Source organism: Schistocerca piceifrons, chromosome 6 (genome assembly GCF_021461385.2).
Source record: "Schistocerca piceifrons isolate TAMUIC-IGC-003096 chromosome 6, iqSchPice1.1, whole genome shotgun sequence".
Classification (NCBI taxonomy): Eukaryota; Metazoa; Arthropoda; class Insecta; order Orthoptera; family Acrididae; genus Schistocerca; species Schistocerca piceifrons.
In genome coordinates, this window is record NC_060143.1 from 37498550 (window position 1) to 37526131 (window position 27582).

Consider the following 27582-nt stretch of genomic DNA (forward strand, 5'->3'; position numbering starts at 1 on the left):
TAAGGAGGATAGTTTTGACGTTCAGAAAGACCTTCGAGTTTGATGAGATCGTTTAAACGCATTAATCCACAACGATCCATGTCTGTGTTCTCGAGAACTGTCAAATGAGATTAGCTGTGATCTTTCCACAATTGTGCAGCATTTGCATGCAATGAGGAAGGTTCTGGACTGGTGTGTATGTGTAGTGGATGCTCGAAGCCAAAATCACAAAAATAAGCGGTTGGCCATATGTGCATTTCTGCTTGCTAGTCGTCAATTGGCTCGTAAACAACACCGACCACTCCTATCCTGTTCGTTACTGGTGACGAGAAATGGTGTCTTTATGCTAACGTTAATCCTTTATCATCTGACGGGACTTCTAAGACCCAATTTGGAAAAGAAAAGAGCATATAACCTGACAGATCTGCTGCACCCTGTTTATTCTCAGTTGGGTGCACTGTGAACATATCGCAGAACTATTACGGATTTATTAACTGTGGTTCTAAAGCAGTTTGAATCTCAGAACTTGCAGTCCTCAAGCTGTTCGGTTGTGCGTAGTAAGATGTGGTTCATTCTGTGCTTGGTTTTGAGTGTTCACTGTTACAATGGTTCAAATGGCTCTGAGCACTATGGGACTTAACATCCATGGTCATCAGTCCCCTAGAACTTAGAACTACTTAAACCTAACTAACCTAAGGACATCACACAACACCCAGTCACCACGAGGCAGAGAAAATCCCTGACCCCGCCGGGAATCGAACCCGGGAACCCGTGCGCGGGAAGCGAGAACGCTACCGCACGTCCACGAGCTGCGGACCACTGTTACAATCTGGGTATCGTATTTTTCCCCAATTTCGTCATCAACCCGTTTATGCTAACAACTGTTTAGAAGCACAAAATATTGTAATTATTAGATAACTACAGTGTAAAATATTCAGAACTTGTAAGTCCCATTTGTCTACAGATTCATGTTTTTGCAGGTCATTGCAAGGAAACGTCATAATAAGAAGAAAATGGAGTTGCTCTAGAAGTTTTCCGCATCTAATACTGATACACCAATTCAGGAAGGTAGTGATTCTGAAAGAAACACATTCTTGAATAATTAAATCGAACTCGACAATTTACCAGCCATGCAAACAATAAAGACTCCACGCCAAATGTCATCATCAACAGAATATTTCCATTTATTCTCTTGAAGAAATTCAGTGTGAAGATGGCACAGTCAGCAAGAAATATCTGTTAACTATTTTTAGAATAAAAGAAGAAAGAATGGATTTTCACTTTCAAATGAAATTTGAACCCAGAATCTAGGAAGTCATGCCAGATTTTATTGCTAATCGTGGAAAGTGTCAAAACTATGCCATTTACAACATACAATTAAGAATTCATTCAAAGTATTCTAAATTAAAGGTGTTTTTATGTGACAACGAGTGAGAAAACTGTTTTTATCAAAACCTTTTCGCAGGAAGTAATGTTTGACATCGACAGGACCATTAAGACCTGATGGTTTTCTGAACCCCTTTTTGAGAATATGAAATAAAAGACCAAAAATATTTATTTCTCCAGTTTTCTTTCTACTAAAGCAATTTACAGTCTGCCACTGTGACATAAAAAAATTGAAAGTTGTCAACTTCAAAGAATAAAAATTCAGGCCACAAAGGGTTAAGGAACAGAAAGGTACAGTTAAACCCAAAAAGCAGCTTCTCCCCATACAGAGACCTAGGGTAACCTCAAAAGATGATGTTGCGCATCAGGTGCAGCAGTGACGGTGTGGTGTACCACGAATTGCTTCCTCGAGGTGTAGCCCTCACTACTGACATTTATTGTCGGCAACTGAGACGTTTTGCAGACGCAATCCGAGAACAACGACCAGGAAGACAGCATGAAGTGTTGCTACTCCATGGTAATGTACGCCCGCATTCTGTTGGATTAACAAAAAACGCTACACAGGGGTTTGGTAAAAAAGTTCTTCAGCTCTCACATCATTCAACTGATCTTGAGCTCTCAGATTTTCATCTTGTTCGCTTTCCGGATGAAAATGCGCTTCGTCTCAAAATCACGTGATGCCTACAGTCGCCGAACCAAAATGGTACCCCATTGTTGGCAGGCTGTTGTAAATAGTGAAGGAGAATATACAGGGCTATTACAAATGATTGAAGCGATTTCATAAATTCACTGTAGCTCCATTCATTGACATATGGTCACGACACACTACAGATACGTAGAAAAACTCATAAGGTTTTGTTCGGCTGAAGCCGCACTTCAGGTTTCTGCCGCCAGAGCGCTCGAGAGCGCAGTGAGACAAAATGGCGACAGGAGCCGAGAAAGCGTATGTCGTGCTTGAAATGCACTCACATCAGTCAGTCATAACAGTGCAACGACACTTCAGGACGAAGTTCAACAAAGATCCACCAACCTCTAACTCTATTCGGCGATGGTATGCGCAGTTTAAAGGTTCTGGATGCCTCTGTAGGGGGAAATCAACGGGTCGGCCTGCAATGAGCGAAGAAACGGTTGAACGCGGCGGGCAAGTTTCACGCGTAGCCCGCGGAAGTCGACGAATAAAGCAAGCAGAGAGCTAAACGTACCACAGCCGGCGGTTTGGAAAATCTTACGGAAAAGGCTAAAGCAGAAGCCTTACCGTTCACAATTGCTACAAGCCCTGACACCCAATGACAAAGTCAAACGCTTTGAATTTTCGGCTCGGTTGCAACAGCTCATGGAAGAGGATGCGTTCAGTGCGAAACTTGTTTTCAGTGATGAAGCAACATTTTTTCTTAATGGTGAAGTGAACAGACACAATGTGCGAATCTGGGCGGTAGAGAATCCTCACGCATTCGTGCAGCATATTCGCAATTCACCAAAAGTTAACGTGTTTTGTGCAATCTCACAGTTTAAAGTTTACGGCCCCTTTTTCTTCTGCGAAAAAAACGTTACAGGACACGTGTATCTGGACATGCTGGAAAATTGGCTCATGCCACAAGTGGAGACCGACAGCGCCGACTTCATCTTTCAACAGGATGGTGCTCCACCGCACTTCCATCATGATGTTCGGCATTTCTTAAACAGGAGATTGGAAACCCGATGGATCGGTCGTGGTGGAGATCATGATCAGCAATTCATGTCATGGCCTCCACGCTCTCCCGACTTAACCCCATGCGATTTCTTTCTGTGGGGTTATGTGAAAGATTCAGTGTTTAAACCTCCTCTACCAAGAAACGTGCGAGAACTGCGAGCTCGCATCAGCGATGCTTTCGAACTCATTGATGGGGACATGCTGCGCCGAGTGTGGGAGGAACTTGGTTATCGGGTTGATGTCTGCCGAATCACTAAAGGGGCAAATATCGAACATTTGTGAATGCCTAAAAAAACTTTTTGAGTTTTTGTATGTGTGTGCAAAGTATTGTGAAAATATCTCAAATAATAAAGTTATTGTAGAGCTGTGAAATCGCTTCAATCATTTGTAACATTTGTAATAACCCTGTATTGTTGTTGACTAAAGTCTCTGTTGTGTGTATCTGTCGCGTTTGTTAAGCTTATGAAAAACATTGCGATGTTATGCACCAACCTAATATCTACAACGACTTTGGCAGCTAGCCAATAACAGCTCATAATTTTTTCTGAAGAACTTTCACGTACTGTCGAACTATACAATGTTTTTTTAATTCATAACTAGGGAGAAATTATTTTTGTGGCCTGAAACTATTCAGTTGTAAGAAAATCCTGGAAACTCCAGTTTTTCACACCAGTATCACTGACGGAACAATAATGTGGCTTTGTTAGTGCGTCAAATCCCTGTCCTCTTCTGTAAGAAGTGGCTTCAGACCCATTCGTCTTTTGTTGCTGGTCTTTGTATTCACATGCCTCACAAATTTAACACATTATATCTGAGATATTATTTGCAGCTGCAGTCAATCTTCCAAGAATAATATCTACTCCAACATACGTTTCCTAATTTTGATGCTTAACTGTCTTCGTATAAGCAGCGGCATTTACCTGGTTTCTGCCACCTGATAATGCGGTATCTCATATGGTCTCTGCAGCAGTATCTGAAACAGTAATCCACATGCATGTAAACTGCTGAATCGATGTAGACTGCTGTTTTTTACCAACAAAGTAGACTTATTTGTTTATTAGTTTTCTTTAGTTGACAATATAACAAAATTAAATGAAGGAAAGGAAGTTAGGTTCAGTTCAAATGAGCAGTGAGGTCATTAGACACGCCACACTACTCCTTTCTGCGCGGATGACTAATGAAATCGGATGAGGCCTTGTTGAAAGTAGCATCAGCGTCTAAATTACTGAGCCGTCTCTCTGTTTAGAATAGAATGAGAGAAAGCTGCCGTGTAGGAGAGAGTGTTTGTCACCTCAGTGCTGTAGCTTGTGCTAGCCGTCTGTGTGAGTTATGCACGCGGGAGGGAAGACGAAAACAAATGGTGGAAAATTCTCCATTACAGTCTCCGTTAACAAGTGGGGCATCTTTTGACAGGACACGATTTATGGCCAACGCATCACGAATGATACAAGTTCCTGTATAGCAGAGACGATGAATAACTAAAATTTCCAATAGATTACTAACAAAAGGAACGGGGGCACCGTAAAATTAATCGGCTGTTGTCTATGTAAAGCAGAGAGTCATCTTCATCAACGTAAAGATCAGCCATTTTATACCAATTGCTGGATAAAGGCCTCCTCTACATTATTCAATCGGTTGCAGTGTTAAGTTACACTTTGCGATCAAAAGTGCTTTGTGCTGCCACCTACTGCCATGTACTCCACATCAGCGACCTCATTAGTCATTAGACATCGTGAGAGAGCAGAATGGGGCGCTCCGCGGAACTCACGGACTTCGAACGTGGTCAGGTGATTGGGTGTACTTGCGTCATACGTCTGTACGCGAGATTTTTACACTGCTAAACATCGTTAGGTCCACTGTTTACGATGTGATAGTGAAGTGGAAACGTGAAGTGACACGTGCAGCACATAATCGTACAGGCCGACCTCGACAGTTGGTCGTAATGAGTAATAGGCAGACATTTATCCAGACCATCACACAGGAATTCCAAACTGCATCAGGAGCCATTGCAAGTGCTGTGACAGTTAGGCGAGAAGTGAGAAAACTTAGATTTCACGGTCGAGCGGCTGCTCATAAGCCACACATCACACCAGAATTGCCAAACGACACCCCGCTTGGTGTAAGGGGCTTAAACATTGGACGATTGAACAGTGGAAAAACGTTGCGTGGAGTGACGAATCACGATACACAGTGTGGCAATCCGATAGCATGGTGTGGGTATGGCGAATGCCCGGTAAATGTCGTCTGCCAACGTGTGTAGTGCCAACAATAAAATTCGAAGGCGGTGGTGTTATGGTGCGGTCGTATTTTTCATTGACGGAGCTTGCACCCGTTGTTGTTTTGCGTGGCACTATCACAGCACAGACCTACATTGATGTTTTAAGCACCATCTTGCTTCCCACTGTTGAAGAGCAATTCGGGGATGGCGATTGTACCTTTCAGCACGATCGAGCACCTATTCATAATGCACGGCCTGTAACGGAGTGGTTACACGACGATAACATCACTGTAATGGACTGGTCTGCACAAAGTCCTGACCTGAATCCTATAGAACACGTTTGGGATGTTTAGAACTTCGTGCCAGGCCTCACCGACATCGATACCTCTCCTCAGTGCAGCACTTCGTGAATAACAATGGGCTGCCATTACCCAAGGAACATTGATTGAACGTAGGCCTGCGAGAGTGGAAGCTGTTGAATTCCAGCATTACCGATGGAGGGCGCCACTAACTTGTAAGTCATTTTCAGCCAGGTGTCCGGATACTTTTGATCACGTAGTGTATATGCTAATGCTAGTTACTCCTGCAAGTTATCTATTTTCAGCTACGTTCCTCTCATTACTTCACTGTTTCTTCATAGAGGTTGAACTCCGGGAGAGGAAGAAAAGATTTCTGCCTTAACCCATTTGAGTATTATTGTCTTGGTCTCCCATTCTTAACGAGTCCTGCCATTGTAACGAGCTGTAGGAGACGTTTGCAAAAAAAAAAAAAAATAAAAAAAAAATAAAAAAAAATTTCGAACAGTTTTTGGGAAAATCCTTAGCCATTTTGGCAAAAAATCTATTTATACTGTGAGCAGTACTTTGAAAAATCAGAAAAAAATAGCCGCTTGTTATTATGTAAAGTGTCCTATCGACTACACACGATCAGACACATCAGGTTTGAGACGTAACATTTCCAAACAACGGGCAAGCTCATAGGACCGACATTGATATTTTGGAAGTTCCATGGAACTGGAGATTTTACAGTGGAGGCAGCGAGCAAGCCGTGATACGGTACCTACTTACGAGTACTGCTCCGGTATCTGATATCTCTCGCGGTCAAGTAGAGGAGGAACCTTAAGAACTTCAGAATATTAAATTTGTAGCTGGGCTTTTGAGTCTGTAATGCAGCGTTACGGAAATATTATAGAATTTAGAGAGAATCTTTTTCCATAAAAAAACGGTTAAAATGGTTGATAGTGACGGACTATGAACAATTGTACTCCCTCCATCGTACATTTCGTGCAAGGAATACAAGGGTTATGCTGCCTGGGGACGCGTACTATCACGTTCTCGAGTTATGTTCGCAAGCGGAACAGTACGCATAGCTGAAACTTCCTGGCAGATTGAAACTGTGTGCTGGACCAAGACTCGGACTCTGGACCTTTGCCTATCGCGGGCAAGTGCTCTATCGAATGAGCTACCCAAGGATGACTCACGACCCGTCCTCACAATTTCATTTCCGCAACTTCATTTACTACCTTCCAAACTTCACAGAAGCTCTTCTGCGAACTTTGTAGAAATCGCACTCCTCGTAGAAAACGATACTGCGGAGACATGGCTTAGCCACAGCCCGGGGGATATTTCCAGAATAACGATTTCACTCTGCAGCGGAGTGTGCGCTGATATGAAACTTCCTGGTAGATTAAAACTGTATGTATAGCTGCTCCACCCCTTCTACAAATGTGCACATCGTACTAGGTGATTGGAAAAGAAAGGACCTATTTCAGCTGTTTATTATAGACGAAATACACTCCTGGAAATTGAAATAAGAACACCGTGAATTCATTGTCCCAGGAAGGGGAAACTTTATTGACACATTCCTGGGGTCAGATACATCACATGATCACACTGACAGAACCACAGGCACATAGACACAGGCAACAGAGCATGCACAATGTCGGCACTAGTACAGTGTATATCCACCTTTCGCAGCAATGCAGGCTGCTATTCTCCCATGGAGACGATCGTAGAGATGCTGGATGTAGTCCTGTGGAACGGCTCGCCATGCCATTTCCACCTGGCGCCTCAGTTGGACCAGCGTTCGTGCTGGACGTGCAGACCGCGTGAGACGACGCTTCATCCAGTCCCAAGCATGCTCAATGGGGGACAGATCCGGAGATCTTGCTGGCCAGGGTAGTTGACTTACACCTTCTAGAGCACGTTGGGTGGCACGGGATACATGCGGACGTGCATTGTCCTGTTGGAACAGCAAGTTCCCTTGCCGGTCTAGGAATGGTAGAACGATGGGTTCGATGGCGGTTTGGATGTACCGTGCACTATTCAGTGTCCCCTCGACGATCACCAGTGGTGTACGGCCAGTGTAGGAGATCGCTCCCCACACCATGATGCCGGGTGTTGGCCCTGTGTGCCTCGGTCGTATGCAGTCCTGATTGTGGCGCTCACCTGCACGGCGCCAAACACGCATACGACCATCATTGGCACCAAGGCAGAAGCGACTCTCATCGCTGAAGACGACACGTCTCCATTCGTCCCTCCATTCACGCCTGTCGCGACACCACTGGAGGCGGGCTGCACGATGTTGGGGCGTGAGCGGAAGACGGCCTAACGGTGTGCGGGACCGTAGCCCAGCTTCATGGAGACGGTTGCGAATGGTCCTCGCCGATACCCCAGGAGCAACAGTGGGGTGCGGTGCGGTCCCCTACGGCACTGCGTAGGATCCTACGGTCTTGGCGTGCATCCGTGCGTCGCTGCGGTCCGGTGCCAGGTCGACGGGCACGTGCACCTTCCGCCGACCACTGGCGACAACATCGATGTTCTGTGGAGACCTCACGCCCCACGTGTTGAGCAATTCGGCGGTACGTCCACCCGGCCTCCCGCATGCCCACTATACGCCCTCGCTCAAAGTCCGTCAACTGCACATACGGTTCACGTCCACGCTGTCGCGGCATGCTACCAGTGTTAAAGACTGCGATGGAGCTCCGTATGCCACGGCAAACTGGCTGACACTGACGGCGGCGGTGCACAAATGCTGCGCAGCTAGCGCCATTCGACGGCCAACACCGCGGTTCCTGGTGTGTCCGCTGTGCCGTGCGTGTGATCATTGCTTGTACAGCCCTCTCGCAGTGTCCGGAGCAAGTATGGTGGGTCTGACACACCGGTGTCAATGTGTTCTTTTTTCCATTTCCAGGAGTGTATAAAAGATAGAAGCACATTCCGCATATCACTGGATAGAGAAAGTTTCAAAGTTTTGTCACAGCCGCGCTATTGTTTGTTTGTAGCAAAATGGTGACTACACCACAAGAGAAATCATTTTGAGTGTCGGAACGGCGTGAATTCAGTTCATCGTCCAAGTGCAACGTGCGTTCCACCGTCGATCCAACAAGCCACATCTGCACAAGGATATTTGTGACTGGCATGCAAAATTCGTGGAAGTTGGTTGCATATACAAAGGGAAGAACACTGGTCGGTCACTAACCTCTGATGAAAATGTCGAGCGTATCAGAGATGCGGTCACACGGAGTCCGGAAGTCCATCAATGCGGGCAGGGAAGGAACTTCAACTTCCTGATACAACGATGTGGCTAGTTCTCAAACGACGCTTTCATATGAAGCCTTATAAGTTGCACTTGCTGCAGCAAATGCATACCGGCGACTTGAGTGTACGGCAGACAGCTACTTTCTGGGAACATTAAAGTGATAGGATTGTATCTATCCGAATCAACAGCAAACAGACGTCAACAACAAGAGATATACATTCCGATGTCACAAGCAGAAAATAATTGAAACAGGTCTATTGAGAGTTTGTTATTTGCAGTTCTGGAATTTGTACATACTTCGGATGTCTCAAACGATAAGCGACAATTCTGAATTGATTATTATCCGCATGCAGTCTTTGGTCAGAGTAGCTGTGCCGCTGGAAGATGTGCTTGTTTTGTCGCCGCTGCTTGGCAGCGAGGAGCGCGGGAATTCTATCGTTGGAGTAGTGGCGCAACGCCGAACAGAGGACTCGTGGCAGTGTAGACGCAAAATTAAGTGTATCTGTGTTTAAGTAAAGAATACTGTGACACAGAGGAGAAAGATTCGATTAGTGATGCAGAATGAAATGAGATTAGAAAAGCATATGAAGAAGATTGAAGGTAATATTTTTTATTCAGTTGCATTGTAGTCGCACATAGTTTGGAACCATTGTTGAATGAGACATCCATACAAGGAAACTTGAGATCATTCGTAAAAGACTGAGTAATTTTCACTGTAAGATATTTTTCATGTTTCTTAATTATTTATCTAGCCTTTGTGAGGGTAAGAGTTTGGTATCAACGTTGCCCTTTGTCAGTGTTAGTAAGTGTTGTAACATGAATTTCATAAAAGTGATAATATCTCACAAAATTTAAAAGCAGTCTGTTATAGAATTATTTCACCAAGACCATTATCCACATCCTCGATCCAAGTCATCTTTATTTACAGAGTGTCTCACTCAATGATGTGTATAAAATAAGTTTGCTTGTTGTCTGGAGCATTGTACTAAGCCCTCAGCAACGGTAGTTATAAATTTGCAACTGGAGCACAAAGAGCAGCAATCACCGCGTTTCCAAGCAATTACATTACATGATGAGATATTTATAACTTCACGATCATTTTGCTACGTACATTATCTGCGCACATGGATAACTTCACGACCAGCATTATTAGGCGTATCATTAACGCACAGGAACCACTTCGTTTGATTACAGAGATTAATAGTAAAGTTTAGGATCTAGTTCTTTTGAAAAATTTTTAGAAAGCTTGTAAAACAGGGCTAAACTCGTTTTCAAATTAAACGATAGATTGGTACTTGAAATTTTGTATACACAGTTACTGAACGGGTTGCTCGGTGAATAAAGGAAGACGAAACTCCCTAAAGTACTGAAGTTCTCTGAAATTGTAGATTGACAATGAATATCACAATATCTGGCTAAGTTGAAGAGGGTTCAAATGGCTCTGAGCACTATGGAACTCAACTGCTGAGGTCATTAGTCCCCTAGAACATAGAACTAGTTAAACCTAACTAACCTAAGGACATCACAGACATCCATGCCCGAGGCAGGATTCGAACCTGCGACAGTAGCGGTCTTGCGGTTCCAGACTGCAGCGCCTTTAACCGCACTAAGTTGAAGAGGAACGGACACTTAAAAGAAAAAAAAAGTCATGAGGGTAGTATTAGTGACTCTGAACAAAAAACATGAACATATCTTCTGCTCTTAACAGTTTACAAGGAAACTAATGAAAGCACAGGAGAACAGAGATATCAACACCAGTTTACTGACGCATCTCTCAAACGAGTGTAGCACGAGACTGCCCTTGTGTCGTAGAAAGTTATCCACCTGCAAGACATCAACTACGTTGGGGAAGCAATCAAGCATGTAGGCTAGCAGGCCTCCGCAGTAATGTTCACGTCGTCCGTAGCTGTCATGGTGCATTCCAGTACCACCACAGGTCCCATGCAAGCCCAGGTAGAATGTCCCCCATAGCATAGTACTACCCTAAGCGGCAGATCCACATGGTGCAGTAACATTTGGAGCAGCCGTTCATCTGTATGACAGCGTGTCCACACACGACCATCGACTTGGTGTATCGAGAACCGTGAGTGATACGACTGGGCTTTGGGTTTACATCGAACCAAGGTTCAAACTCGTTGATCCTGTAGACAATGCAGTCGTCGTTGGGCCAGCAAGGAAATACGTAACCGTCGTCTGCTGCAGAGCCACATTTGAGTAATGTGCAGTTGTGTCCGCTCCAGCATTGTACAAAGTCGTTAGACCGTCCACATATCGCTACCTACTGTGCTTTACAGAGCGGTTCGAGCTCCATGATGTGGCGTGGACGTCCATCATCTTGTCGTCTACTCGTGGTTTCCCCATCCTTCGACTATTTCTTCAGAGATGCTCATGACAGCAGCACGCTAACATCCGACCATCTTAGCCGTTTCCGGGATGATCATTCCCAGGCCCCAGGTCGTAAGAAACTGCCGTTTGTCAAAGTCGCTTATATCAATAGTTTTCCCCATTTGTGGTAGGTTATAAGAGTTTTTTTAAATTTTTTACCAATTATCGGTAAACAATTAATATATCAGAGCGTTGTAGCAGTGGTGCTACTTTTTTGATTTTTGAAAAACACTTTTTAAAAACGAGTAATTTTTATTCGTAAAATTTCCAAAGCTTTGTAGTATTGGACTTTGACAGAACGTAAGAAAAGTGATCAGCGAAACTTTCGTAACAACGACTACTGCTAGAAATCAGCAACAAACACCTGATATAAGAATCTGTACAGCATTGCTTAGACAATAATGAACCTGCTGTCCTTTACCAACCAGAGGCAGTGATCCTTGTGGTTTTTGGAAGCTAGGTGGAAGGTGTATTGTCATTTGTAGCCCAAAAATAATTGTCGTTGGTATGAAGTCCTGTGGCTTCTGAACGATTGATGTCGACTTTGAATGATGTTGTCTATGATGAAAGGAGACGACATACGCTAAATAAATCATACAACGAGTATTTATAAACAGACTGGAAAGTAAATATTGGACACTGTATTTATTCAATATTAAACTATCTCTGGTAAATCTTCTATTTTGCCTGTTATCTAAATTATTCATCTTAATTTTTTGAGAGAGCATTTTTAGTTTTGTTATCAAAAAGCCAACTGTATTTAAACTCCTGTTTAAAAGTAAATAAACATATTTGACTATAAAACGGAAATTTCATTCGAAGTAGTTCAAGAAACAAAAATCTAGAAATTTTACACAAAAGCTTTTAATTATCTGCTATTACTATGAGATAAAAAAGCGAAACTAGAGAATGGTAGCAGTAATAAAAACTTAACCATTCATTCATTGTTTATAACAAATATAAACTAGGTGCTCTGTTGCCTGTAACGACACAGTTCACCTTTCCCTGTTCGTAGCCCGTGGAAACTAACAACATAAGACAGAAAATAGTTTTCCCCCCCACATTCGTTTTACCGTTTAACGCTGACTATTGATAATGGCCAAATAGCTGTATGTTTCCTGTTTACAACATGATTTTGAGGAAAGTTTCAAAAAATTGGAATGAACAGGAGAGAACTGGTGATTTCTTTGTGGTATTCAATCCCTCATTAATTTTCGGGAAAAGTAATACACGGTATTTACCTATTTCTTTTGATATTTTAATTTTAGGTGCCTTGCACGTATGATCTTACACTCTGAGGGAGTCTTAGAATTTTTCAATCTCTGTTCGACGTCTACGATTATTCCTGGAAATAATAGCAATAAAAACAGAAAATCGGTTATTTCAGAAACTTGTTACTTTGAGCGGCTGTATAAGTAAGATTACAGTGAAGATGGAAAAAACGATATAATCGAAAACCTGCTGTTTCACTGACAACCCCCATCCCTAATTTGTGCTCCGTATCGTTACTAGAATAATATCCCTTCGTCTCTACTCCCCTTATACCTGTTATTACGGCTTTGCCACTGAAGCTAAGGCGACATCAAAGTAATGGTGTTAACTCTTTCAACCACATTTGAGATCTCTGAAAGACTGTTGAACATTTATTTAATCCATATTCGCTGTTTTAAGTTACATCTAAGAAAGAAATTTTCAAGAGTTGAAGAACACGACCCGCGACGTGGTAATTCAATAAAATCTTGTCGAGTTTCAAAAATGGTTCAAATGGCTCTGAGCACTATGGGACTTAACTACTGAGATCATCAATTCCCTAGAACTTAGAACTACTTAAACCTAACTAACCCAAGAACATCACACACATCTATGCCCGAGGCAGGATTCAAACCTGCGACCGTAGCGGCCGCGTGGTTCCAGACTGTAGCGCCTAGAATCGCTCGGCCACTCCGGCCGGCTGTCGAGTATCTTGCGGCCTCTGTTAGTAGTGTGTCAGCAACGTTTTGGAAGTCATGTTCTATCCTTCCACCTTCACATTCCGAAACATCGCAGATACACTGCAGACGGACGTGACAAGAAGTCTGAGAGTATTTTATTGCATCCCAAAAAAATTTTATACCGAGAAATTTTGTGATGAAGGTTGTAAGAAGGAAACTTAGGAGGTCCCGTCAATATTCATCATTTGGATTTGCAGCTCCATGTGTTTATCTGTTTGCAGTTAAAATTGTTGGATGTAAGATCCAGCAGATATTTAAAATACCGTTTTCTCCAAGTTCCTAAACATGCCAGTTAAACACCGACGGGCGGTAAATCAACAGTGTCAGGACGGGCTTTGAAACTGACATCGATTTAAAACGGAGACGATGGCATTCGTAGCAATAAACCTAGAAAAATTTTAAACCAGATGGTCAAGTGTGGTTTTTGGAGCTCACGCCACCGGCAGACAGACCTAATATTTCTACATCTACATCTACGTGATTACTCTGCTATTCACAACAAAGTGCCTGGCAGAGGGTTCAATGAACCACCTTCAAGCTGTCTCTCTACCGTTCCACTCTCGAACGGCACGCGTGAAAAAAGAGCACATAAATTTTTCTCTGCGAGCCCTGATTTCTCTTATTTTATCGTGATGATCATTTCTCCCTATGTAGGTGGATGCTAACAGAATGTTTTCGCATTGGGGGGAGAAAACTGGTGATTAAAATTTCATGAGAAGATACTGTCGCAGCGAAAAACGCCTTTGTTTTAATGATTGCCACTCCAATTCACGTATCATGCCTGTGACACTATCTCACCTATTTCGCGATAATACAAATCGAGCTGCCCTTCTTTGTACTTTTTCGATGTCATCCGTCAGTCCCACCTGATGCGGATCCCACACCGGACAGCAATACTCCAGAATAGGGCGGACAAGCGTGGTGTAAGTAGTCTCTTTAGTAGACCTGTTGCACCTTCTAAGTGTTCTGTCAATGAATCGCAGTCTTTGGTTTGCTCTACCACAATATTATCTATGTGATCGTTCCAATTTAGGTTATTTGTAATTGTAATCCCTAAGTATTTAGTTGAATTTACAGCCTTCAGATTTGTGTGACTTATCTTGTAATCGAAATTTCTTTTAGTGCTCATGTGAATAACTTCACAATTTTCCTTATTCAGGTCAATTGCCACTTTTCGCACCATACAGATATCTTATCTAAATCATTTTCCAAGTCGTTTTGATCATCTGATGACTTTACAGAAAGGTAAATGACAGCATCATCTGCAAACAATCTAAGACGGCTACTCAGATTGTCTCTTACGTCGTTAATACAGATTAGGAACAATAAAGGGCCTATAACACTTCCTTGGGGAACACCGGATATTACTTCTGTGTTACTCGATGACTTTCCGTCTATTGCTACGGAGGGTGACCTTTCTGTCAGGAAATAACGAATCCAGTCGCACAACTGAGGCGATGCTCCGTAGGCACGCAGTTTGGTTAGAAGACGCTTGTGAGGAACGGTGTCGAAAGCCTTCTCGAAATCTAAAAATATGGAACAGTGCACCATTTCATTCGGTATTTTTTGTAGCTGTAACAAACATCTGTGTCTTTCAGAAACAAATATCTGCACCTTTCACGAACTGAAGATTAATGTGACCAAACTACAGTACAAGAGTTCAATAAAGTAATAGGAAAAGTATCGGATTCAGATTTAAAAAACATCTCGTATAGTTCCCTGGAAAACATTATGGTAAACTTTTAGAGTATAGCGTAGTCATAAGTCTGTCTCTGTGGTCGAATACCATAGCAACAGAGCGACCCAGCTGAGCTCATGCGCCGGCCGAAGTGTCCGTGCGATTAAAGGCGCTGCAGTCTGGAACCGCATGACCGCTACGGTCGCAGGTTCGAATCCTACCTCGGGCATGGATGTTTGTGATGTCCTTAGGCTAGTTAGGTTTAACTAGTTCTAAGTTCTAGGGGACTAATGACCTCAGCAGTTGAGTCCCATAGTGCTCAGAGCTATTTGAACCATTTTTTTGAGCTTATGCCTCGTCAACTACATTAGTGTAAAGCTCAGAGGACTACAGGACAGAGAAATTGTTTATTTTCCCCGGAAGCACGTAGGAATAGCAGTGAAGTGTGAACTCATTTCCCTTTCACGAAGGACCAGAAAATTTGCATTCTCATGGTAAATTCTGATGCTGACAGTATCGTGGTAGCATTATGTTTATAGTCTGTGGAAGCGCTTTTTTATAATGTTTCCGCATTCCCCATGTCGCTGTAAGCAGACGTGGTTTGATATGTAGCGAACGATATGCATCTACTAAATTCAATGCAGATGATGGTCGCATGTGTTAAGGTTGAAATGGGAATATTTTCACCATGAAGCTGTAAATGTAGCTGATAGAAAAGATAAAGTATTCGCCAAAAGACAGCGTTTTGTAAACCCTCGTCACAGGCTTTGTGAAGGCCTCGTCGCTACTGCTGTGGGGGCCGAGTTGCCACTGTCGTTACGGTAGGCCGAGTTTGTGAATTCGTGACACGGCTTCTGGTGTGCAGTACGCCGCTAAGACAATTTCTCCCTGCCACTATTACACAGCTATGTCCCAGGGTCAGGTAGCAGCATAGGAGAACGAAGGTTCTACAACACTCCAACATATTAGTAACGAAGTCACACAAATGAGTTGAAAATACGTTTGCGACTTGTTGAATAATCAAGTCTGCAACACTGCTTGTAATATAACACAAAACAAGCCCTCAGTGGATGTATAAATAATCGTAGTGCAGTGTAACGACGCGTATGATTAAATGATTTTTGTTTGAAATATGACCACGTGCAGACTTCGTCACCTACGTCGTTTACAAAACACTTCAAAAAATGTATTCTTTTAAAGTAAAGTAAAGTAAAGTAAAAAATGTATTCTTTTAAAGTTCGGTATAAAGACTCTTGAACGAAACTGTAATTAAAGCACCTTCAATTGAGTCGTTTGTACATAATTACGTCACTCAGTCCAACTGGTTTGCGCAAACTTTTGAAATTTAGATGTCGTTTGTTTCTTCTTGGAAATTTATTCTTGCAAGTTATCTTTCCCATATTAAAATCAGACTGTAAAACCTTTAAGATTCGAAAATCGAAATCAAACTCTTCTGAAAATTAATATCTTGGGAGAATTCGGTAATAATTCTTCCTCAATATAACTCTTCATAAATAATTCTCGAACACGTATTGAATCTTTAGAGCATACACTGTTTTACTGTCTTCGTATATGCTACATACAGATGTGAACATGAGACTCGACAAAACAGAACTGAACAAAATACAACATGAACAAAACATTCTGTGACGTCATTGAAATGGAAAATTACAAATTTTTATTTATTTGAATGTTGGAAGTTCGACGCAACAACCCGGTCACAGGATCTTCTGCTGCTCTTTGGCAGTTGACCCGCGACGTCTAGCGGTCAGCAATTTTCTTTCTGGTTCCGGCAGTGAAGATGCTGTTTCAGCGAGTTGCGCTGCTCTCTCCAAACATGAAACGTACAAAACAAAAATACAAAACTTTAAATATTTTTCAAACATAACAAAATATTACAAATACATAAACAAAACACTAAATTAAACTTATACAGGGTGAGTCACCTAACATTACCGCTGGATATATTTCGTAAACCACATCAAATACTGACGAATCGATTCCACAGACCGAACGTGAGGAGAGGGGCTAGTGTAACTGGTTAATACAAACCATAAAAAAATACACGGAAGTATGGTTTTTTAACACAAAACTACGTTTTTTTAAATGGAACCCCGTTAGTTTTGTTAGCACATCTGAACATATAAACAAATACGTAATCAGTGCCATTTGTTGCATTGTAAAATGTTAATTACATTCGGAGATACTGTAACCTAAAGTTGACGCTTGAGTACCACTCGTCCGCCGTTCGATCGTGTGTATCGGAGAGCACCGAATTACGTAGGGATCCAAAGGGAACGGTGATGGACCTTAGGTACAGAAGAGACTGGAACAGCACATTACGTCCACATGCTAACACCTTTTTCTTGGTCTTTTTCACTGACGCACATGAACACTACGATGAGGGGTGAGGTACACGTACACACGTGGTTTCCGTTTTCAATTACGGAGTGTAATAGAGTGTGTCCCGACATGTCAGGCCAATAGATGTTCAATGTGGTGGCCATCATTTGCTGCACACAATTGAAATCTCTGGCGTAATGAATGTCGTACACGCCGCAGTACATCTGGTGTAATGTCGCCGCAGGCTGCCACAATACGTTGTTTCATATCCTCTGGGGTTGTAGGCACATCACGGTACACATTCTCCTTTAACGTACCCCACAGAAAGAAGTCCAGAGGTGTAAGATCAGGAGAACGGGCTGGCCAATTTATGCGTCCTCCACGTCCTATGAAACGCCCGTCGAACATCCTGTCAAGGGTCAGCCTAGTGTTAATTGCGGAATGTGCAGGTGCACCATCATGCTGATACCACATACGTCGACGCGTTTCCAGTGGGACACACTCTATTCCACTTCGTAATTCAAAACGGAAACCACGTCTGTACGTTTACATCTCCCCTCATGGTAATGTACATGTGCGTCAGTGAAAAAGACCAAGAAAAGGGTGTTAGCATGTGGACGTAATGTGCTGTTCCAGTCTCTTCTGTACCTAAGGTCCATCACCGTTCCCTGTGTATCCCTACGTAATTCGGTGCTCTCCGATACACAAGATCGAACAGCGGAGGAGTGGTACTCAAGCGTCATCTCTAGGTTACAATATATCCGGATGTAATTAACATTTTACAATGCAACAAACGGAACTGATTACGTATTTGTTTATGTGTTCAGATGTGCTAACGAAACTAACGTGGTTCCATTAAAAAAAACGTAGGTTTGTGTTAAAAAACATACTTCCGTGCATTTTTGTATGGTTTGTATTAAACAGTTACACTAGCCCCTAATCACGTTCGGTCTGTGGAATCGGTTCGTCAGTATTTGATGTGGTTTACGAAATATATCCAGCGATAACGTTAGGTGACTCACCCTGTATTTACGTGCAAACTGAGCTGATCCTTGTGGATGGGTGACGCTTTAATTTCGTGTCCCATTACAGTAGGTAAACTTCACAGTATATAGCAAACGCAGTTTTACAACAACTATCTGTTCACTTCGAAGAGTTCACTAAACGACGTTCTCTAAGTCAGCACTGGACGATGATCTATAGCCGAGTGGGCGAGAGCTGCTCTTCTGTCTTCCGAGTAGGCTTCTGTCCGTTGTCGTCCGGCCATTGGCGGACTGCACTAGGCCGGCAATTGGCCGAGGCGAAGTCGATGTCTTCGCGCATGTGGTGAGTCTCTATGGTACTGGTACCAGCTGGCATCTTTGCGCCTGTGGTGCTTTTTCCCTGGCTGTGTCTTGTTTGGACGACACAGCAGAGCATGCCTATATCTAATGACGGCAAGAAATGAGTTTAACTAAACCCACACAGGCAGCAACTGAACTACAAAGGAAATACGTAGGTTGGAACTTAAATAGTGGCAACACTGCTGTGGAGACACTACGCAATGGAATCTACTCATGGAGGTAAGAATAGAGGGAGACGCCGTGACGTCACAGCTGTGAAGCTATGTGAAGCCGAGGGTAGCCATCTCAATCCGACCAAAACATTGCTGCTGTAAGCTTGTGTGCATAGGCTTGTCGCTCGCTTTTGGAAGGATTTTGCGCTATTGTGGTGACTTGTGTGGTGTTCAGATGTACGAATCGTTCTGATTGTGATGCGAAATCGAAGGGAATAATATTTCATGTGTAAGTTGTCTCGTTAAGTGTGATTTTACAACTTCATTGTGAATGAACGTGTGCTACATCGGTACTTGTACTATAGCGTGTTTTTCTCCTGTATGATTTTAGATTTCCTAAAAATGAAAGTCGGAAAGCTCTGTGGGAGAATGCCGTGAGGAGGAAGAATTCGCGTGCGTCTAAATGGAGCACTATATTTTCCCAGCATTTCCGAGAAGAGGACATAGACCGAACTTCCCTTTCAACAGTAAGGCTCCGAGAAAATGCTGTACCATCAGTTTTCCCTACACACCCAAAACATTTGCAAAAGGTATGTTAATTCAAAGAATTAAATTCTTAGTTTTCAAGTTCACGTTTCAGTATAATACGTACGTATCGTCGATAATCTAAGTGTTGAGTAACTCACTTTGTCTTCATCATGTACGAAATTAAAAGCTAACACTACATTAACTGGCCTAAAGTATAGGCCTAAACAGGACACTGTAGATTTGACATTCTATGTACCGTATTTCAGTAAATATTGGTGCTAATGAACAGTGTTTCCCAGTAGTGTAACGTAACTAAAATGTCCCAGTACGTATTACAAACAAGATGTATTTATGGGGCTTTGGAGGGAGGGTATAGCTAACTTAGTTTTCAGTTTCTATTATTTAGTTTGTGATACACGTTTATTACTGAATTAACAAAATTGTATCGTTTGCATTGAAGTCTAGCTATTCGTAATATTACATTAAAAACTATTTTTAATCAGAAGAAACGCTGAATTTCGCCTTTACGAGATTTTATTTTAAACAAAAACTTTGAAACAACCAATCAGATGACGCTACATGCGTATATGGTGCAATTAGCGACTGTAATACACGCAGCGCTATAGCACACTGGCAATGTTTTGGTCAGTGTCATGGCAGCGAGCCACGCCCCCATGGCTTCAAAACGTAGTACGGCTGGGATACGTAGCGCCGTCTCCCCTTATTCTTACCTCCATGAATCTACTATTGTCGCTGATGCCACATGTTGTCGACATATTACCTTACCTCCGAGCAAATGGACTCGCCCGTCCCACGTCACCGGCGTGCGCACAGTCGAGGGAAAAACAGTCACTTTTGAGCGAGCGGTCTAACAGGAACAACGGAGTTGGATCAAGATTGAATGTGCCAGAGGTCGTACAGCACGACAGTGTCGTCAAGGTGCGGGGAATCGGCATTGCCGTACAGAACAGTGGCACGTTGGGTAAAAGCCCTCAACGAAGGCTGGCAGACTGTGGCAGTAGCGTAGGTCGTCCTAGCGTCTCTGAAGAAGAAGTGCATGCTGTTGCCGCGTTAGTGGGCAGTGAGCGACCCCATACGATTCGTGAGCTCGCCCACGAAACCAGATTAGCGCATACGACTGTGCTTCGCATCCTGAAGGAACGCCTGGGCACGCGAAAAATTGCATCACCAAGGGGTCCGCATGACTTGACGGAAATGCAAAAATGAATGCGTTACGACGCTGTTCAGACGCACGTGGAGCGCTATGAGCGCAAAGGAGAGACTTTCTTACGCCGTATCGTAACACTGAATTAGACATGGGCCACATCGTACGAGCCAAAACTCAAACGCAAATCCAACAAATGGCGTCATTATGGGTCGCCGCGAAAGTCGTAAGTGGGTCAGAGCCCCAGTATGGTGAAAGTTATGGTGATTCTCGTCTACGACTGTGTTGGTGATATCCTAACGCATTACGTTCCTCCACGCCAGACCATCAATGCACAGTATTACTGTTCGTTTTTGGAGCATCACCTGCGACCAGCTTTGGGAAAGAAGCGGCGACACTTTCTGCTCAACCCACCCATCATTTTGCACGACAATGCACGGGCGCATACAGCGCAAGCTGTGGCTGCTCTGTTCGGTCGATGGGACTGGGAAGTACTGTACCGTCCACCATACTCCCCGGACTTAAGTCCTTGTGACTCTGATTTGATCCCGAAGATGAAGGAACCACTTCGTGGCATTCGCTTCAGAACTGTTCCAGAGTTTCGACAGGCAGTAGACCGCTCCATTCGCACCATCAACAGAACGGGCTCTGCTAACGGTATACTACGCCTTCCACATTGCTGGCAACGGGTTCTACACAACGATAGTGACTACTTTGATGGACGGTAACGGGTGCAAACATGTAACTCTTTTGTATTTGTTGTGAATAAATAGTTGCCCCTGTTTAAGTTCCAATCCTCGTATACAAACGTATGAAACTTGCAACTAACAACTGGTTATTTGTTTATGGAAATGAAATAGTAAAAGGGACAAAGAAGAAAGGTCATTTAACAAAAAGGTGCTATGTGATATTTTTATGGTACGGTTTACTGTCAGAAAAGTCAGCTCCGCCAGGAAGTAAATACGGTCCAAAATACAGGGTGATTCAAAAAGAATACCACAACTTTAAAAATGTGTATTTAATGAAAGAAACATAATATAACCTTCTGTTATACATCATTACAAAGAGTATTTAAAAAGGTTTTTTTTCACTCAAAAACAAGTTCACAGATGTTCAATATAGCCCCCTCCAGACACACGAGCAATATCAACCCGATACTCCAACTCGTTCCACACTCTCTGTAGCATATCAGGCGTAACAGTTTGGATAGCTGCTGTTATTTCTTGTTTCAAATCATCAATGGTGGCTGGGAGAGGTGGCCGAAACACCATATCCTTAACATACTCCCTTAAGGAAAAATCGCAGGGGGTAAGATCAGGGCTTCTTGGAGGCCAGTGATGAAGTGCTGTGTCACGGGCTGCCTGGCGGCCGATCCATCGCCTCGGGCAGTTGACGTTCAGGTAGTTACGGACAGATAAGTGCCAATGTGGTGGCGCTCCATCCTGCTGAAATATGAATTGTTGTGCTTCTTGTTCGAGCTGAGGGAACAGCCAATTCTCTAACATCTCCAGATACTGTAGTCCAGTTACAGTAGCACCTTCGAAGAAAAAGGGACCAAAAACTTTATTGGCTGAAATGGCGAACAAATGTACAACTAAATGAAACTTTATAGCTCCCTTAATTCGCCGACAGATAGTGCTTAGCTCTGCCTTTGTCGTTGCAGAGTTTTAAATTCCTGAAGTTGTGGTATTCTTTTTGAATCACCCTGTACTACGCAACTCCTGTAAAAGCCACTATGTCTCCTGACAAAGTTAGCCCTTTACAGACGTTTCCAAGCACTTCAGGCTTAGTACAAATCTGTACATGTGATAGAAAAATGCTGTTCATTATTTGGTAAATGTGTGGAACGTCAGATACATTTATTTCCACTCTAAACTCAGTTTTTATACTTGTAGTTTTTCTCGTTTAACGAGCTGATCGTTTTATCCGCTCATACTAATATCCTGTTTGGCACGGAAAACTCTGCAGGCCCTCTCAATATCTTTAAGAATAGAAAATGTATTGTAAAATTAGGTATATTGAATGATGGGAAACGGAGGTTGCAGGTTAACGTTTATTTCACAACTAGTGCATTAGAAAAGTACCATGTACGGGGAATGATGAGGTTTGGAACGCCGTTGTTAGCGTCACATAACTCGTTATTGTATAGCATAGCAGTGCCGTAAGTAACACTGAAACGCATTAGAATAGCAAATCAAAATGACAAAGTAAAGCAAGCTACTTATCTAACACTACATAGGATACACTCGTTCTTGTTAGGCTGTGTGGTTGATGAGGTAAAAAAAATAATCGTCTGGCAGTAATCTTGACTTCTAGTGGCACTTGCCACGTTATGCGAAGCTGAGATTCGTCTGCAGAGCCGCCTTACAACATGACAATGCTGTTGCCACAGGCGTATCCAGCATCTCTCGCTGTCTGGTCTTAAGGCCGTGCTTTAATGTGCCAGGTAACCTTGAGCTATTCACAGTTGGCTCTAGGCGTCTTTCATGCGACACGAAGAGTTTCAGCACCATGAATCTTCACGGCAGACGTTGAACGAAACGTCGTTTTACTTGGAACATAGCTATGCTAAAGCAGGAAACCTAAGCAGCAGTGCCAAACACTCTAGGGGAATGTTTTCCAGTCAAAATTCTCATATTAACCTGTGTCAATCTTCAGTGTCTATGAGGTTCATTTGGGAAATAAATCGTCCACAGCTTCAATAAAATTATGTGGTTCAAATGGCTCTGAGCACTATGGGACTTAACATCTGAGGTCATCAGTCCCCTAGAACTTAGAACTACTTAAACTTAATTCACCTAAAGACATCACACACATCCATGCCCGAGGCAGGATTCGAACCTGCGACCGTAGCGGTTGCGCAGTTCCAGACTGAAGCGCCTAGAACCGCTCGGCCACACCTGCCGGCAATAAAATTATATACATATATTGTCTGTCATAATCAGTTTTTAGACTAAAGCCTTATCAGCAAATAATTACCATCATCATTGAGCCTTAACAATTGTAATCAGACCAGAGAACATGCAAATAAAGCCTGAATTACATTTGCTTGTTTAATCCAAACCGTTAATTGGTATGGTATAAACCATCATATTCGAGAGATCACTTTGGCAATGAGACGCTTCTACCACTAAAGGGGAGAACACAGGGAGTGCCATAACTCGATTTCATAGAGATTTCACTGAGCGGAAGAGGAGTCAAAATACACTTAACACGCCTCTCAGCCTATCCATAGATACTGTATTGTTTCTGATAAAACACGTTAAAAATTTTCGACGTTGCCTTCCAGCAACAATTAAGGTCAGCCGAAATGAAAGCGAGGCGTTGTAGCCTCTCAATTTTCCACCCCATGTTCGAAACTCGATTATTGTTTTTATTTACTTCACTTTCTTTCGATTTGTCTACCCTCGTCCGTAGAAGATCACTACAGGAATGAGTCTTACCAAGTTATGCTTCCAAGGGCGGTAAATTATTTGTAAAGTTACAACTGGGTTTCACAAGAAGTATCATGTATTTATTATATAACTAGCATAGCACCCGTTGCTTCGAACGTGTAGACTGTATGACCTCCAGAGATTTTTTGTTTTTATTTAATCGAATTTTTATGTTGGTCACAAATTTCAACACTTTCTAAGCTTTCCACAGTAATTACAGCCATGTAAGCAAGGACTTTTCTGAATGTACTTCTGACCAAAAATTGATCCTGGTAGCTGAAGTCCAAAGTTTTTGTTAATCATACCTTTTGTGTTATTGTGTGGGTATTTCCGTAGCAACTTTCATACCCTAACAAATATTTCTTTGTATCTAACGAGAAGTGAAATACCGGTTTTCCTAAATTTATCTTTCAAATTTATTTAATTTAACGAAATATTTTGTTAACAATTTTCATCCCTTATTGTTTGAATTTCCAGAAACACTGAAACATTTTTTTTTTTAATTTTTTACTTCAAACCGAGACGTCAAATACCAGTTGTCGTAGTCTTAGCCATAAAAAACGTTTAGTAGGTCTCTAGTAATTATTTATTTTCAAAAAATCTTTGACTCACTATTTTACCCCCTTAATGGTTGAATTCCCAAAAACATTAAAACACACATTTTCTTTTTTAAATTTCTGAAGGAGAAATCAAATACCAGCTTTCGCAGTACAAGCTTCAAAATTCCCTTGATAGCGACATACTTTCAGAAAGCCTTTCATCTCCTGTTTCGCCCCCTTAAGAATGGAATTTCGGACAATCCCTTCTTAAACGATGCCTACAGTACAAGATCCACACCCTCTCCAAACTTCAAGTTTCTATCCTTAGCAGCTTGGGCTGGGCAATAATGAGTTATTGAATCATTGTGACGCTATTTCATCCAATTTGCGGTTGAATTTCGAAAAACATTGAAATACGTATTTTTTTCGTGTCTAACTGGGAAGCCAATCACCAAATTTCAATGATTTAGCTTTCAAAATGCTTTCGCAAATGAAATGTTTTCATAAAGGCTTCCCCCCTATTTCACCTCCTTACTGTGTTGAATTTCAGAAACAGTGAAACAGAGAAACCAATTACATATTTTCACAGATTTAGATTTGAAAATGCTTGCACAATGAAATATTTCCATAAAAACATTCAGCCTCCGTTTCACTCTCGTAGGGGTGTAATTTCCAAACACAGTGAAACACGTAATTATTCCTAACTTAGAACATAATTTTAAATTTTAAATTATTTAGCTTTAAAAATGCTTTCGCATTAAAATATTCTCATAAAGAATCTCATCCTCTGTTTCACCCCATTAGGAGTTCAGTTTCCAAAAACAGTGAAACATATTTTTTTTTTAAATTTGTAACCGAGAAGTCAAATAGCATTGTCGATAGATGAAGCTTTAAAAACACTTTAGTAATTCTTTAATAATAATATATTTTCGAAAAAAGCTTTCACCCACTATTTCAGCGCCATACGATTAAATGTCCAAAAATACTGAAAGATTTTTTTCTTTATTTCTGACCAAGAAACCAAATACCAGTTTTCGTAGGTCTAGCTGCAACATTGTCCCAGCAGCGATATTTATCAAAAATAACAATAATAATAATAAAAAACCTTTAGCCTCTATATCATCCTCTTAGGGTTGGACGAATACAGTATAAGATTCATACCTTCTGCAAATTTCAAGTTTCTATCCTTAGCGGTTCGGTCTGCGAGATGATGAGTGGGTCAGTCTGCCAGTCAGTCAGGACACTGCCTTTTTTATACAGAGAAGATACATGCTTGTACGGTATTTTAAAGGCTACAATCTTTTTAGATTCTCCTAATGTCATTATTATGTCACTTCTTACATTTCATTCTTATGCTTATTCTTCAGGAAGATTTGATATATTTCCTTAGATTATAGCGATCGTAGAAACATTAGAGACTTAGAATTTCAGAACACCACGAGCATAGTTCGAAGGGAGATTTTCCACAGTGGCATTTATTCGTATGTACATCACACGTTAAAGAAATGTCGCTAACATTGCTGCAGATTTCACACGTTAGCAATAATTTCGCGGAAACACCGCGTGCGTAACGGACCACTGGCGCTTGCAGTTGATTATGAAACAAGATACACCTACAGAAATTTCACCGAAAACAACTTCCAATAATTTTCTCATTCATTTATTGTTTCTTTCTCTTTTCTTTAAAGTTTATTAAACAGAAATACAGTTAGCAGACTAAAAAGAAGAACGTGATTTCAGTGTAACTTGGAAAAAATTTGTTTAGGGAACTTTAGGGAACATGGCCAGATAAATTAAAAAGTAAAATAAAAATAATATTCGGGTTTCCAACAGGAGGCGCAAAGTTCGTAGACGCGATGCTAGCCATTGTGTCACCGCTCCCGTAGAACTATGTACTCGCTAAAAGGCAGATAAAGTACCTCGGAAACTTTGACCGCATTTTTCTCAGAAACGGTCGAGTATCTACAGATAAGCCGAGACTCGTGTTCTCTCATTTTGAGCCCTTGTCCTCGCAGTGATGTTTCTGGACAATCGGTCAATGGCACTTGCCTTATTGTCCTCATAAAACCGTACAAGTATGAATAGAGCTTTCGTTCTGATGGTCCTGTACAGACTTGTTGTTGGTTATGTATGCATACATTCAGCTACAGGTTTCGATGACTGAGTTTGCATCAAGATACGTGACATAAACCACGGTATGTTTTGATTTCGATGACTTAGGAGTTTAAGTTACTTCATACCGCCAAGGGACCGTGTACCTTAATATTCGACATAAATTTGAACTTGGTACCTCAACCCGTTTCTGAGGAAATGGGGTCTTAACAGACGGGGAGACAGAGAGACGAACAACAAATAGCAAAGAAATAAGTTTCGATGTGATACTAGAGACTTACAATTTGCGGAATTTTTCCCTTGTCCTGTTAAACCATTTAATTAATCTGGATCTGTGTTTGAAGTACCTTATAGATTCTGCTGAGTGAGTTTGCGTATATCAAAATATGTGAGATAAATGGCCGTACGTTTTGGGTGCATTGACTTAGGTTAAATTTTTTACACCGTCAGAGGATATAGACGTTAGTATTTAGTATAAATTTCAACTTGATACATCTATCCGTTCTTGAGTAAAAGGGATCTTAACAATCGGACGGAGAGACGGATAGAACAACAAAGTGATCTCATATGGGCTCCGCCTTGACTGACTGAGTTACTGAGTCCTAAAGCTGGTGTAGAGGGTGCGGGGCAATAAGTGTTTGAAAGACACTGTGAAAAGAAACTCACAGAAATTATGAAGAACACTTAACGAGGTTTTGAAGCATTTTATTCATGCAAAATAGAGTAATATTTGAAGTAGGTTGAGGTACAAAAACTTCCACTAGCGGCAACACATTTTATAGCTCTCTTTTATCGATGTTACTTGTAGATCTTCTACATCTACGAACGTCTCCGGAAACCACTGAAGTGCATGGCAGAGGGTGCTTAGCATTCTGCTACATATTATGGTTTCTTCTCATTCTAGTTGCGCACGGAGCGCGGGAGGAATGACTACCTCAAAAAGTTCTGAACTCACTGTATGTAATCTAACACTGCCTTCGCGGTCCCTACGGGAGTCATGCATATGGTGAGGGTGGGAAAGGAGGTGAAGTGAAGAATATCTCTAGATTCTACACTCAAAATTGGTTCTTGAAATTTTGCAACAAGGACTTTAAGGGAT